The sequence below is a fragment of the Sphaeramia orbicularis genome, chromosome 9, assembly GCF_902148855.1.
Source record: "Sphaeramia orbicularis chromosome 9, fSphaOr1.1, whole genome shotgun sequence".
Classification (NCBI taxonomy): Eukaryota; Metazoa; Chordata; class Actinopteri; order Kurtiformes; family Apogonidae; genus Sphaeramia; species Sphaeramia orbicularis.
The window spans coordinates 50075471-50084599 of record NC_043965.1 but is presented as its reverse complement, the minus strand read 5'-3'; positions in this window follow the sequence as shown (position 1 = coordinate 50084599).

Here is a 9129-nt window from a genome sequence, read left to right as displayed (position 1 = left end):
GAACTGTTTTGTGATGTGTGTGATTCCAGTGCTTCATGTTGTCAGCAGAGTCTGGACCGGAATGGACGTCAGTTTGAGAACAGGTGCTGACAAAACAATAAAATGGTGTTTGTAAATTCTATTAGATTTAGAAAATTAAATGAATTTTAATAAACACCTACTTTACAATTATTTAAAATAAGTATACATTTTTTTGGGATGCCCCTTTATATATGTGTATATATTTTTGTAATATATCATTTCTTTCCTGCTACTTTTTCTTATACTTGCATGACGCAACTGTAACACACAACACTTTGCTCTGGGATTAGTAAAGTATTCCGAATCTGAATTATTATTATTATGACATACATGTGGTATAAACAGTTCATTAGTGACTTGTCTGATAATTACTACAGATTCCTGTATACAGTGGTTGACTGCATTATTTTTTGTCATTTTTTTAAAACTATAGAACCTCAGAAGTTATCGCTCCACTGCTGCTGTTGAGATATGTGATAAAAAAGAGAAGATGGACACTACATAAGGGTTTACAAACTACTACTCACAAACTCATCTGGAGGCCATGCAAACTTTGCATTATTGTCTGAAACAGATGGATAGAGAAACATATAGTCACAGGAAAGATCTGTGATTCATTAAGGATAAAAAGAAACTGTGAAGTCTTACCAGTCCTTCTGGGTGGAGCTGGAGGCCCATTGTGTCTCAAGAAGAAAATAACAGACATACTTTATACTCCAATGGAGTTTAATTTAGTCCAAACATATAAAACATATAATCTGCAAATATAAAGATGTTTTACATTAGTAAGCAGAGTTAGTATACTTACAGGTTCTTCAGTTTTCCAAAGAAGCTCTGCAAAACATGGAAACCTCAAATAAATGTTCAGAAATTTAGAGCAACCAGAAAAGGCCGAAAGATTTGCACAAGCTGAGGCTCTGTGTGACTCAGATAAACGTCTCTTATCAGTTAGTCCGTTATCTGTCGCCTTATTTGTTATTAGGTTTGAGTGTCTAACTGCTTTGCACAGACAGACAATAGTCCTTTATTAAGATGAAAATACGGTACTTTTCCACCACATTTACTAAAAACACACGAAGTGGTCAATACTTCAGATGAAGACCTGTGGAAAAAGCATTGGTTATTAGGTAATAATAAAGCCTTTGTGAGCCCTTATAAAATGATTATTAACATTAATGTAGCATTGTTAATAGTAGCATAGTGATAAAAGAATAAAAAATAATTATAAAATTTAAATTTTTTCTTCATTTCTTTTTAATGTAAGCCATTGTTTATATGTCTGTAGACTGCTTAAGAATTTGTTTATTATAGCATTACAAACTCACATTATGAAGTTTAGCTAACTTATGTTATTGCCAATGTTATTGTTATATATTTACTTGGTTTTTTGTTGTTGTTGTTGTTGTTGTTGTTTTACTTTACAAACATTAATAAATGCCTTGATATGCATTTAGTGATACATATATCAGTATTTAACTGTGTTTTTTTGCAGCCACCAGATCTAGTTTTCGCACTCATAAGGTTAATAAATCCTTTACTTAGCTCTAGCTTTACTGTTAAATAGCTTTGGTTTGGCCCCTCTTAAGTGAATAGTACATGGGGTTAATATAGATATATATATACAAATACAAAGCTTTAATGGGGAAGCAACACTTAATTATACACTTTATCTAAGGTCCTTTGAAACCCCCCCCCGATTCTGTTAAATGTAAGTTTTTTTAAATGTAAGTTTTTTGGGACACCCTCTATCTATCTATCTATCTATCTATCTATCTATCTATCTATCTATCTATCTATCTATCTATCTATCTATCTATCTATCTATCTATCTATCTATCTATCTATCTATCTATCTATCTATCTATCTATCTATCTATCTATCTATCTATCTATCTATCTATCTATCTATCTCGATAGACAGACAGACATTGCAGCAAGAAAGCCATTGAAGAGACTTCAGAATGAGAAAAAGAGGCTTGGCTGGACCATGAAACACCACCAGTGGACTACTGAAGACTGGAAGAAGGTGTTATGGACTGATCAAACCTGCAACTGGAAGTCCTCTCACAACTGACTGACCGACCCTGGAAAAACCATTACCTCCTTGGCGGAGGTCTCACTTGCCTACATCCAGGATAACAGCCGGTACACTGATTTCTGTGTACAACATTCAGGTTTGTTTTTCGATGATCCTTATGCTTGTTTCCTCTTCAATTACCTCCACCAAGGAGGTTATGTTTTTGCCAGGGTTTGTTTGTTTGTTTGTTTGTTTGTTTGCTTGTTTGTTTGCTTGCTTGTTTGTTGGTTAGTTAGCAAGGTAACTCAAAAAGTTATGGATGAATTTTCATGAAATTTTCCGGAAATGTTGATACTGGCACAAGGAAGAAATAATTAAATTTTGGTGGTGAATGGTGGGTGGGGGGGTGGCGGACAGATCTGCCTTGGCGGAGGTCTGCACCCTCCGAATACTTTTCTAGTTAGTGTTTGTTTTCTGCTCCTCTACAATGGCAGTGACAGTGAAAAACACAAGCTACTATTAGCATATAAATGGAGTCACCTAAAGTCTTCAAACATTAAACTACTAAAACAACACAGACTCAAACACAAACTTCATATAAAAGCACAAGCGTATGCAAATCTAAATATTCAACCATTACAGATAAATTCATGCTAAATTAAAGATCAAGGAATGCTTATGGTGTTTTCTGTTTTGTTTAATATTCAGACAAAGCTAGAAAAAGCAGGGGTGTCAAACAGGCAGGGGGGGTTCACCTTATATATACATACATCATACTGTTCATCTCTCACAGTTTTGCATATTTAACATCTCACTTATCTCAGGCAGTTTTGTGCATGCTGTGTACCATTTACCTCCAGGCCCAGGGTGGCTAATCAGGAGGTTCAGGAGGATTCCCGATGGGCAGGCTCATGTCAATCTCAAGTATGGGCCGGTTGGATGGGAAAAATAATTTGGATACTTATCTGTAACTTATCTAATCTTCTCCTTGAGTTCATTCTCCATTCATCTGACAGCGCAGCCCTTACATCGCAATAGATTCAATGGGTTCTACCATCTGAGGGGATTCTTCCCTCTCAAATGTTTCGGTTGTTTTGGCCCATGAATCGTCTTTTCCGGAGCAGTAAAATTAAAGGAGCTGTATGCAAGGATTATGTTCCCAGTAATCATGAAATGGCCCTGAATGTCACCAGACATTAAGGAATCGTGTTCATTTCAAATACTGATATCGCTGACAGTAGTAGTCCAGCCAGAATATTTGCAGTTGAAAAGCTCAGTGTCAGCCCATAAACAATGTTGTCATTGTGTGTTTTGGTCTGATGCTCCGCCCATCACCTATCTGCCAATCACCAAGTCAGTCTTTTGTTCATCCAGGTTGACAGTTCCCACTGAGCTGCAGCTGGAACATTTCTGATCATAAATGTATGAATAAAATGTATGAATGCAGCAGCGCGTCTGGTCTTCAATCAGCCTAAAAGGGCACATGTCACCCCCTTACTCATTGAGTTACACTGGCTACCCATAGCTGCCCGCATAAAATTCAAATCTTTAATCCTAGCCTACAAAATTCTCCGTGGGTCTGCTCCTGTCTACTTAGGTGCACTAATAAAAGCTTATGTCGCCCCACGACCACTCCGCTCGTCTGGGGAACGTAGTCTGGTGGTCCCCAGACCTTGTACAAGACAATCCAGGCTCTTTTCATGGGTCGTTCCACGTTGGTGGAACGCCCTACCAAGTGCTACAAGAACAGAGTCATCCCTGCCTATCTTCAAGAAGCTCCTGAAGACCCAGCTCTTCCGAGAGCACCTCCTGTCCTAGCACTTTCAAACATTCCATTTTAAATATTCTAATAAGGTTTTTCCCAGGACAACCACAGATTCTTTCACGATTATCTCTGGACCTGCTGCGGTGGTCCGGCCTCTTCCCTGCCCTCATCATCACCACTCACTTATCCTCAACCGCCTCCATGTGTCTCCCCCTACTCCCCCCTTCTCCCCCTCTCCCCCAGTCTCTATCTCTATCGCTCTCTCTTTTTCCCCTTCTCTACTCTCTCTCTTTAACCCCAACTGGTCCAGGCAGACAGCCATCCTCCAGGAGTCTGGGTCTGCTCGAGGTTTCTGCTGTTAAAGGGAAGTTTTTCCTCGCCACTGTCACCAGTCACAAGTGTTTGCTCCAGGAGGATTCTGTTGGGTTTCTGTAGAATTGACTTAGAGTCTGGTTTTGACCAACTCTATATATAAAATGTCAAGAGATAACTTTTTTGTGATCTGGCGCTATATAAATAAAATTTGATTGATTGAGTGATTTAATTGGTTTTCCCCTGTAAGTCGCTTTGGAAAAAAGCGTCTGCCAAATGCGTAAACATAAACATAAACATAAATGTCTGACATTACTAAACCTAAAAGGCCTCTTATTATTCCTGAATACCTTGTGACAAAGTAAGAAACAAAACAAGGATATGTATAGGAGATGATTATGAAACATGGAGATGGCTGAAAGTGGAGAAGAATTTGAAGACGGCTTTCCCGTGGTCTTCCGCAGCCCAGGCCTGCAGTCTCACCACCCGGTAAGAGCCACTGAGAGCTGGGCCCGGGTCACCGTCTCTTCACCTGGGACTGGGAGAAGAGACTGGGCCCAATATAAATATCATTTAGGACTCGTCCCATGCCATGGTAGCTCCTTGTAGTAGAAGCTCATGCTGGATCTGGCAACCCCTGGTCGGGTGGGAGGGGGAGGGGGAGGGGGAGGGGATACCACACTCTACAGCAGGGGTCTCAAACTCATGTTCTTTCAGGGGCCACATTCAGCCCGATTTGATCTCCAGTGGGCCGGACCAGTGCAATAATAACAGAATAACCTATAAATAATGACAACTCCAAATTATTGTCTTTGTTTTAGTGCAAAAAACCCCCCATTAAATTCTGAAAATACTTACTTTTATAAACTATCCAAACAAAAAAAGATGTGAATGACCTGAAAAAACTGAAATCTCTTAAGAAAAATAAGTGCAATTTTAACAATATTCTGCCTCAGCTTATCATTTCTGCATGTACATTATGGAACTGAACTACAAAGACACTAAACACTGAGTAACAGGCAGAAAACTGTTAAAATCATGCTCAACTTTCTGTAGACATTTCAGGTTGTTCATATTTGTTCAGGTTATTCATATTTAATTGATACAGGATAGTTTGTAAATGTAAATATTTTCATAATTTAATGTTATTTTTTTGCAATAAAACAAAGAAAAAAAACCTGAAGTTGTTAATTCAACATTTTTTGCTTAATTCATGATTTTTTGCTAAATCTGAGATTTTTTTTGGGTTTAATTCAAGATTTTTTCCTTAATTCAAGCTAAATATTTTTTGCTTAATTCAACTCAAGACTGTGGAATTTTTGCACCTGGCAAATTCATCCCACGGGCCGGATTGGAACCTTTGGTAGGCCGCATTTGGCCCCCGGGCCGCATGTTTGAGACCCCTGCTCTACAGTATTTTGAATGTGATTACAGTACCAGTTTTGGCAACAATCCTTCATACAACTCCTTTAAATATAGTCACAGAATAGAGCCAAGCGTCAGTGGGTGGTGATGGAGGGCGGGAAGAGGCCAGGTGGAGCTCAAAAGGCCAAGTTAAAGAAAAGAAAGGTGTTGGAAGAAGATGCGGCCAAATGTGTGAAATGAACAGACCTGTTTTCCAGGGGATGGACCCCAGCTGCAGCGAGTAAAGACAGATATGGAAATGATTTTATACTGTCAGTGTATAAGGGTATTGTGCAACGTTTGCTCTATATATAAAATTAACTTACTTACTTACTTACTTACTTACGTTTGCAATGTCAGCTTAGGGTAGTTTATTTTGTATAGTCCAATATACAACAGTAATCACAAATGTCCAGTTTCAAGCTGAAAATAATCAACATAATTTCAAAGTGTAATATATTAAATGAGTGTAAACCTAACAATAGAGCACCTCTCTGTTGGAAAGAAAAATGCAATTTTAATTTAAAATTATTTTAATTTCAATTTATTGCTCCTGTACAAAGGTAAATATGTTATAATCTTTATCATATTTTTTACCTTATAAATTTTTATCTGATTTAAATTTGAAGTAAACATATTGTTAAAGTGAAGTGTTTTCGGTTAATTTACCTACATATACCTGAACTTATACCCAATAAAAAGGCATTGTAAGAGCTAGCTGCTGTTTCATTTATTCAAATTCCTCCTCCATGGAAATAGTGGTCCGGTTTGGGCAGAAAACTCCCAAGGTGAAAAGAGTTCCACTCCGGCCCTGTTTACCTCTGACAGTTTGCACAATGACCCAGATGTTGCACTTTCATGTAAGTATATACTACCAGTCAAAAGTTTGGACACATCTTCTCATTTAAATGACATGAGATGGACCACAGATGGCCAACAGGTGCTCTGCATCACTGGGAACTCCTTCAAGACTGTTGGAAACCATTTCAGGTGAATACCTTATGAAGCTCATCCAGAGAAGGCCAAGAATGTGCAAAAGCAAAGGGGGGCTGTTTTGAAGAACCTAAAATATAAAACATGTTTTGAGTTATGTCACTCTTTTTTTAACTACATAATTCCATATGTGTTCATTCATAGTTTTGATGCTTTCAGTGAGAATGTACAATGTAAATAGTCATGAAAATAAAGAAAAACCAGGCAAACCCAAACTTTTGACTGGTAGTGTGTGTGTGTGTGTGTGTGTGTATATATATATATATATATATATATATATATATATATATATATATATATATATATATATATATATATATATATATATATACAGTATATATATAGTATATATATTTTATTTTTATAGTAATAATAGTTTATATTTTTTGTATTTTTTATGCTCTTTTTCTCTTGCATGCCATTTTTCGATGCGACTTTGTTTTGTTTGTTGTAATTTCCTAGTTAAATTATTCTATTTAATTTTTTTTTTTTAACTTATACTTTTATACTCATCTTAAAGTACGATTTTCACTGTACTGGTATGAATTTGCAGAGTGCAAAATTTATACTGAATTATACTATATGCTACTATACTACTAAATATACTATATCAACAGTCAAGGGTGTGGAACTTGTTTTATTTATTTTATTAACCCTCCACCACCCCCATATCACATCATGTATATGTGCAGTCACTATGTAAATATGTAAATACTTTAAAAACTTTATACTTACATTTTTATGCTTTGAAGAATGTTTATTTCTACCTGCCTTCTCTTTTGCACTGGTGTGTTGCATATTGCTGCTGTTTACTGTTAAATTTCCCCATGGTGGGATCAATATAGTCTTATCTTATCTTATCTTATCTTATCTTATCTTATCTTATCTTATCTTATCTTATCTTATCTTATCTTATCTTATCTTATCTTATTTCAGGTTCCACATACAGACCAGTGTGATCTCAAGTGAAATAGAAGCCTAATCCATAAATAATGCCTGCCAATGTTATTCTTGGTTTAATGTGAAAAAAAAAATAAAAAAAAAAAATAAATAAATAAATAAATAAATAAATATATATATATATATATATATATATATATATATATATATATATATATATATATATATATATATATATACATATATATATAACGTTATACCTATAAATAAAGACCAGTCCAAATTTGTCTTTGTCTTAGTGCAAAAAACCCAAAAACATAACATCCTGCACACTTTTAATCCCCCTTGGCCAAATACAGTATAAGAGTCTGGTGAAAGTTACTGCCCTATAATTTAGATTAGATTGTCTTTGTGTAAAACTTATTACATACATATTTATATTTGAAAGTACTCAGATATTATAACTGCACAAGGCACAAGGCCATTTGACCTTGAAAAAGTAGGTCAAGGTCACATATTTTCAATAGGCTTCTGCTCCATGCCAAGAAGCATCCACAGTATGAATGTGGTGCAGATATCTCAATGCATTCTACAGAAAATGGGATTATGTTGGTGAATGAATGAATGAATGGACAGACAGACAGACAGACGACAAAACCATTACAATACCCCTTCAGCCAGAAGTTGGCCGAGGGGTACAAATCGAAACATTAAATTATGACAATATTTACATTAACAAACTATTCTTTAACAATAAAATGTGAATAACGTGAACAAATATGAACAACCTGAAATGTCAAAAAAAAAAATTCAGTGCAATTTGACCAATACTCTGCATGTTACTAACTGTCGTGCCTTTGTAGATCTGTAATACACATGTTTAAATGATAAATTGAGGCAGAATATTGTTAAAATTGCATTTGTTTTTCTTAAGAAATTTCAGATATGTCAGGTTATTTGCATCTTTTTTGTCTGAATAGTTTGTAATTTTCATAAATTAATTTTATTTTTTGGCGCTAAAACAAAGAGATACGTTTGTAGTTGTCATTATTTGGATGCTATTCTGTTATTATTTTACTGGTCTGACCCACTGGACAACTGGGCTGAATGTGGTACCTGAAAGAAAAGGAGTTTGACCCCCCTGTTTTAACCCTTTCATGCATAGCGGTCACTGCAGTGGACAGTTATTCTACAGCTATTCTCTTGTATATTCCTTTGTTTTGTTGTTTTAGTTGCACATCAACCAACACAGTGGACGCTTATGCATCATCCCATACACTGTAATTCATACCATTACTTTAACTTTTCTGTTCTTGATAAACTGGATTTGCAGTAACACATTTTAGTGAAAATCAATTACTAATTGTTGTTAGACTGTAATTAACAGTTTTCTTAAACAAAAAGTGTTTTTTTTTTTGCATATTATCTCCATGAAGTGAGTAATAACTAGTATTAGAGTATGGTAAAATGTGAGAAAACATCAGATTAGCAGCATTAAAATGTTTTTATTTCACAGGGGGTGGGGAGTCAGCTTTGGAAGGAATTTGACTGGAAGGTTAAAATACGATTTTTCAGAACCCCATTAAAATCTTTTCTCTCTAAAAGTGGTGTTAGCAACAAGTGTTGGAGAAACTGTGGTCTTGTCGGTGATCAGAAAACATATTTTGGGAGTGCCCCATTGTGAAACACTTCTGGACAAATGTAAAAGGTATACTTG